The sequence below is a fragment of the Mus caroli genome, chromosome X, assembly GCF_900094665.2.
Source record: "Mus caroli chromosome X, CAROLI_EIJ_v1.1, whole genome shotgun sequence".
Taxonomy (NCBI): Eukaryota; Metazoa; Chordata; class Mammalia; order Rodentia; family Muridae; genus Mus; species Mus caroli.
Window position 1 is genome coordinate 40,440,675 of NC_034589.1, and position 6,812 is coordinate 40,447,486.

Sequence of the window (6,812 nt, forward strand, 5' to 3'; positions counted from 1 at the left end):
ACTGGTTAGTTAATAATGTTGTTCTACCTATAGGGTTGCAGATCCCTTTAGCTCCTTGGGTACTTTCTCTAGCTCCTCCATTGGGGGCTCTGTGATCCATCCAATAGCTGACTGTGAGCACCCACAACAATTTATGAAAATGAAACATTGTGTTCTGATTTTTTCCAAGTTAGAAATATAACTAAGTGGAGCATCATGTGAATAATATTTGAGCTTTTGACCCATGTATACTGTCTATGAGTAAACAATGGACTTATGATGTTAAAAGCAGGTGATAGTGTGGCAGGCTGGCAGAGACTGCTCAGCAGAGCAAGGACTTTCTGAGATCATTCAAGTTGACTAAAACATACTTTGCCTGCTACACAGTGTATTCTGAAGGGTGTCTGCTTTGTAACCTATTTTGAAGTAATGTTATCTTCATCTTATAGTATCAGCCTTAAACAATAATAAAACAAAACATTATGAAACAGTTATTAAAAATTCCATTTTCAACAGATACTCTAAAATAACTCATTAATATTTCCTTGTTTTGACAAGAATTCAAATGTACTTAATTATGGATTTCTAATTTTTGTTTATATGTTTTATTTTAAAATGGCCAATATATTTATGAATAAAACATATAGCCCACTTAAAAAACTTGATAGTTATATGTTTGTAAACAAAGAGGGATTGTAGTAGGTGATAAGAATCAATATTTGGTTTTTTTGTTTTGTTTTGTTTTTAGCAGCTGCCCCAGAGGTCATCATAATTTCCTCAGGCAATTCCAAAGTAACCCTTATAGAAAGCAGGGATAGCTAATATGACCAGGGATGAGTTGCTTACTCTCTAAGTCTGGTGAGAAGACCACTTCCACTAGCAAAGATGACTCATTAGAATTTATGGCCTCAGTGTTCCTATCTTCAACAGAGCTGTATCATTCATCTCCAGTCCAACCAACAGGACCTCATTCTTGTTCAACAATGCCCTCCCATTAACGTAGCATACCTTGCAGGCCTGGAAGTTCAACATGTCTAGAAAGACAATCAGACACAGTGATTATCAACAGTCTTAGTCTTGAATATATAGTAGCAAAAGATCTCCCCTAGGGCACACATAAAGCCTTCAGGTCATTTACTTGGAGGCTCAAGTCCTTGGGCTCATTCCTGCTTTTCCTTCTGCACTTTGTCCAATCACGTTGGGAGTAAAATGCCAATTTTATTTTACTCATTAGTTTAAAAATATCCTGCTGTATCACATAAATATTTACCCAAACCCTTCATTTCTATAAGTGGTAAATATTTAAGAGTATCCAATGGTTGTTTCCAGCTTCTGGCTATCACAAATCAGGCTGCTGTGAACATAGTAGAACACGTGCCCCTGTGGCATGGTAGGGGATCTTTTGGGTGTATTATCAAGAGTGGTATGGCTGGGTCTGCCGGTAGATCTATTTCCAATTTTCTGAGGAACCTCCAGATTGATTTCCAGACAACCTAGAAGTTCCACAACAGAAGAATGGATACATAAAATGTGGTTCATTTACACAATGGAATACTACTCAGCTATTAAGAACAAGGACTTCCTGAGTTTTGCAGGCAAATGGATGGAACTAGAAAATATCATCCTGGGTGAAGTAATTCAGACCCAAAAGGACATGCATGGTATGTACTCACTAATAAGTAGATATTAGCCAATAATAGTTATTATTATTATTATTTAGAATACACAAGATAAAGTCCACAGAACTCAAAAAGTTCAACAACCTGAAGTGTCCAAGTGAGGATGACTCAGTCCCACTTGGGAGAGAGAAGAAAGTAATCACAAGTGGAGAGGGAGGGAGGGACCTCAGAGGGAAAGTGAACGGGGTGGGCGGAATTGGGTGGGAGAGGGGAACCTGATCTGGTATTGGGTGAGGGAAAAGTACTGAAGCCCTGGGGGCCAGCAGAATGAATGTAAAAATGCAACCTCAGGAAATAGGAGGCTGGGGGGAACATCCCCCAGAATGCACCAGAGACCTCAGAGGTGAGAGGCTCCCAGGACTCAAAAGGAGAGACCTTAGATGAAATGCCCTACAGTAGGGAGAGGGAATGTATAGAGCCCACCTCCAGCAGGAAGACAGGACATCAAGTGAGGGATGGGGTTGCCATTCCACAGTCACACCTCTGACCCATAATTGTTCCTGTCTGAAAGAATTACAAGGATGGAAATGGAGAGAAGCCTGAGGAAAAGAAGCTCCAGTTATATGCCCAAAGTGGGATCCCAACTCAAGGGGAGATCCCAAGGCCTGACACTGTTACTGAGGTTATGGAGTACTCACAAAAAGGGATCTATCATGACTGCCCTCCAAAGACCCAACAAGCAACTGAAAGAGTCAGATGCAGATATTTGTACCCAACCAGTGGACAGAAATAGCTGACCCCTGTTGTTGAATTAGGGAAGACTGAAAGAAGATGAGGAGAAGGGCAACCCTGTAGAAGGATCAGCAGTCTTAATTAATCTGGACTCTCAAGATCTTTCAAACAGTGGATCACCAAACACATACACCAGCTGATATACTTCCGGGTCTGTGCTCATTCAGAGGTGATGCACCTAACCCTCAAGAGACTGGAGGCCCTAGGGGGTTTAAAGGTCAAGTGGGCTGGGGAGTGTGGGCATCCACGTGGAGATGGGGTTGGGTGGGGAGGAGGTGTGGGATATGGAGCAGTTGGAAGGTGGATGGGGGAGGGCAATGGTATATGGAGTATAAAAAATGAATTAAAAATAAAATAAAATTTTAAAAAATAAAATAAAATAATAACAAAAAAGAGTATTCAATGGGGTGAGAAGCTCTCAGGACTCAATGGGAGTGACCTTAGATGAAATGACCAGCAATGAGGAGAAGGAACTTGTAGAGTCCACCTCCAGTAGATAGACAGGGCCTCACGAGGAGGGATGGAGTTACTGAATCACAGTCAAAATTTTGAACCCAGGAGTGTTCCTGTCTAAAAGAACTGCCAGGACAAAAATGGAGAAGAGACTGGGGGAAAGGCAGGCCACTGACCAGACCAACTGGGGATCCACCTCATGGGGAGACACTAAGGCCTGACACTATTACTGATGCTATGATGTGCTTACAGATATAAGCCTAGCATGGCTGTCCTCTAAGAGGCCCAAACAGCAGCTGAGTAAACAGATGCAGATACTTCTACCCAACCATTGGAACCCCTGTGGTTGAATTAGGGGAAGGATAGAGGAAGTGGAAGGGGAGGGTGACCCCATAGGAAGACCATCAATCTCAACAAACTCAGACCCCTGAGATCTCTCAGACACTGAGCCATCCACCAGGAGCATACACCAGGTGGTCCACCCCACCCCCACCCCCTAGCACATATATAACAGAGGACTGCCTGGTCTGGACTCAGTGGAAGAGGATGTGACTAATCCTCAAGAGACTTAAGGCCCCAGGAATGGAGGAGGTCTGGTGGGGGAGGGAGCATCCTCTCAGAGACAGGGGAAAGAGGAATGGGATGAGGAACTATGGGAAGGGGAACTAGCAAGAGGGCAATGTCTGGATTGTAAATTTTAAAAAATATATCCAATGAAGAAATGTTACACATCTCCATTGCCAAGTTACACATAGACTACCTGTGTGTTCTTCATTACTACAAACAGAATCCTTAACATCTTAAATTTAAACTTACATTTGAAAGCAAATTTCAGAAACCCTAGGACCAATTCATAAAATACACTGTAGTGGTTTGAATAGGTTTGCCCCCCATAGATTCATGTATTTGAATACCTGACCCACAGGAAGTGATGTACTATTAGGACTTGTGGCCTTGTTGGAGGAAGTGTGTCACTGAGGGGGTGGGCTTTAAACCATCACACCAGTCTTCTCCTGGTTCCCTTCAGAACAAGATGTACAACTCTCAGCAACTTCTCCAGGACCATGCCTGCCTGAACACTGTCATGCTTACTGCCTTGATGATAATGGACTGAACCTGTAAACCAGTCCCAATTAAATGTTGTCCTTTATAAGAGTTGCCTTGGTCACATTGTCTCTTCACATCAATGGAAACCCTAACTGGCATGCACCATTAATATTTTGTTCCTCTAGAACCAAACTCAATTCTAAAGTCTTCATTAGTTAAAGTTCTCCAAGAGATGAGAACAAATAGTATGGAGATAGACACATAAAAGGATAATAACCATCCACTCCGTTATTGTATATATGTACAATATAAAGAGATTTATTATAATGTAGCAGGTACGTAAAAACTGCTTTTGGGGGGATCTCCAAGACAGAGAATCAAAAGGGGACAGTGGGGAATATGCGTAAAAATGATGATATATAAGTACAAGAATATCACAATGAATATATAATTCCTTGGGGAATAAAAGAAGCTGCTCTTGCTAAAAAGCACTGGCTCCTTAATTAAGCCCACAAGATAACTGTAAATGAGATGGAGGCCTGGCATCTCTGCCTTCATTTTGTGTCTGTCTCCTTTAATTTGGGTAGGATTCCTGCTTGAATCTGTATAGGCATACTGACCATTCAAGGTCACTTTTATCAATTAATCAATCAATCAATCAATATATTTATCTGCCTGCCTGTCTGTCTGACTGGGTGTCTATCTATCTTATCCCCCTTCAAAGCCAAAAGCACAGAGACAAGTCATTGTCCTAAATCTGTAGTCACATTAGATTGCAGGATCAGCAAAGCATTGCAGGACAGAACCCCCTCCAAGTGAGAGCAATTATATATGGTGTAAGACAATCCTGGAGCATAAGTAATTATCTCCTGGGAACCACATTGCTCCTTTCAAACATTGACAAACTATAGCAATAGCGAGATAACTTCTTTGTGCTATCTTGAAAAACCAGAATTGAGATGGTAATCAACCAGACATCCTGAGAGACTAGAGACATAGCTCAGCAGTGGAATGTTAACCTAGTATGTTCAAGACTCTAGGTTAGATTCACAACACTTCTGAAAAAGAGACAGAGATACATAGAGATACCATATTGTCTGTCCCCTTCTGCACTGGTTCCACTGATGCAAGATGGAGCAGTCTTCTGATGGGGGGAGTGAGGATGATTATAGGCAAGACATAAAAGAAGACTCAGAGACAAAGATTAGAAATCAGGAGGGCTGTCCAGGGAATACTGCAGCAGTCTCAAGTTTAATTCTCTTAGGCTTTATATATTTTACAATAACTTGGGAAACAAAGTCAAAAGCTAGCAGAGACGATGGCTGATGTAGATTGGATATCTATTCCCATCAGGAGGCCTCCCTATTCCTCCTCTTCCTTCCTCCAAGATTAACAGAACATTCAGCCCCTGGCCTGACTTGACTCTGCCTGATAGGCAGGCTTTCACAAAAGCAGGCAAAATGGCTCCAGACAACCTTCCAACAGCTCTTCCTCTATTTAAATCTAAACTTCATGTCAGGTCATTGAAGATAAACCTGCAGCCACTGGACTCCTCTGTTCCTCCTCACAGTGCATGCATTGATGAAATATCCTTTCTCTAGTTTTCACCATTGCTCGTCTCTTTAATTGACACAGCTGGATAGCTGGTGGAGTCTAACAGGTTAGGACTACCAGATTCAAGACTTTTGTCCTTAAAGTCCAGTTACAGTGGGCTGTGTAATTGTCTCCACAATATGCCTCCTCTAAGATGGAGACTAAAGAAAAGCAGTATGGTCTGGTCTGATGACTTGAGAGGCAGGAAGCTGATGAGATAGATTCTAATTCAAGTCTAGAGAGCTGAGAACAAGGAATGCCAAGGGGAAGAGCTGTCCTAAACCAAGCAACCAGGAGGGAATGAGTTCAATTGTCTTCTACCTTTTTGCTGCATTCAAATCTGCATCAGATGGAATGATACTCACCAACAATGAGGAGGCCCATCTATTTCATTTAAGTTGACAATCTAAACACTGATCTTTGCAGGATACTCTCACAAACACACCAAGAAATATTGTTTACTGATAACATTCCTGCATCTTTTAGTCCAGTCAAGTGAACATCTTTTTTTTTATCTTTTTTTAATTGGGTATTTATTTCATTTACATTTCCAATGCTATCCCAAAAGTCTCCCACACGATCCCCCACCCACTCCCCTACCCACCCACTCAGACTTCTTGGCCCTGGCGCTCTCCTGTACTGAGGCATATAATCTCCTGTACTGAGGCATATAAAGTTTGCACAACCAATGGGTCTCTTTCCACTGATGGCCGACTAGGCCATCTTCTGATTCACATGCAGCTAGAGACACGAGCTCGAGCCGGGAAAAGGGGGTATTGGTTAGTTCATATTGTTGTTCCACCTATAAGATTGCAGATCCCTTCATCTCCTTGAGTACTTTCCCTAGCTCCTCCATTGGGGGCCCTGTGATCCATCCAATAGCTGACTGTGAGCATCCACTTCTGTGTTTTCCAGGCCCCAGCATAGTCTCACAACAGACAGACAGCCATATCTGGGTCCTTTTAGCAAAATCTTGCTAGTGTATGCAATGGTGTCAGCGTTTGGAAGATGATTATGGGATGGATCCCCGGATATGGCAGTTTCTAGTTGGTCATCTTTTCGCCTCAGCTCCAAACTTTGTCTCTGTAACTCCTTCCATGGGTGTTTTGTTCCCAATTCTAAGAAAGGGCAAATTGTTCACACTTTGATCTCCATTCTTCTTGAGTTTCATGCATTTAGCAAATTGTATCTTATATCTTGGGTATTCTAAATTTCTGGGCTAATATCCACTTATCAGTGAGTACATATTGTGCGAGTTCTTTTGTGATTGGGTTACCTCACTCAGGATGATGCCCTCCAGGTCCAACCATTTGGCTAGGAATTTCATAA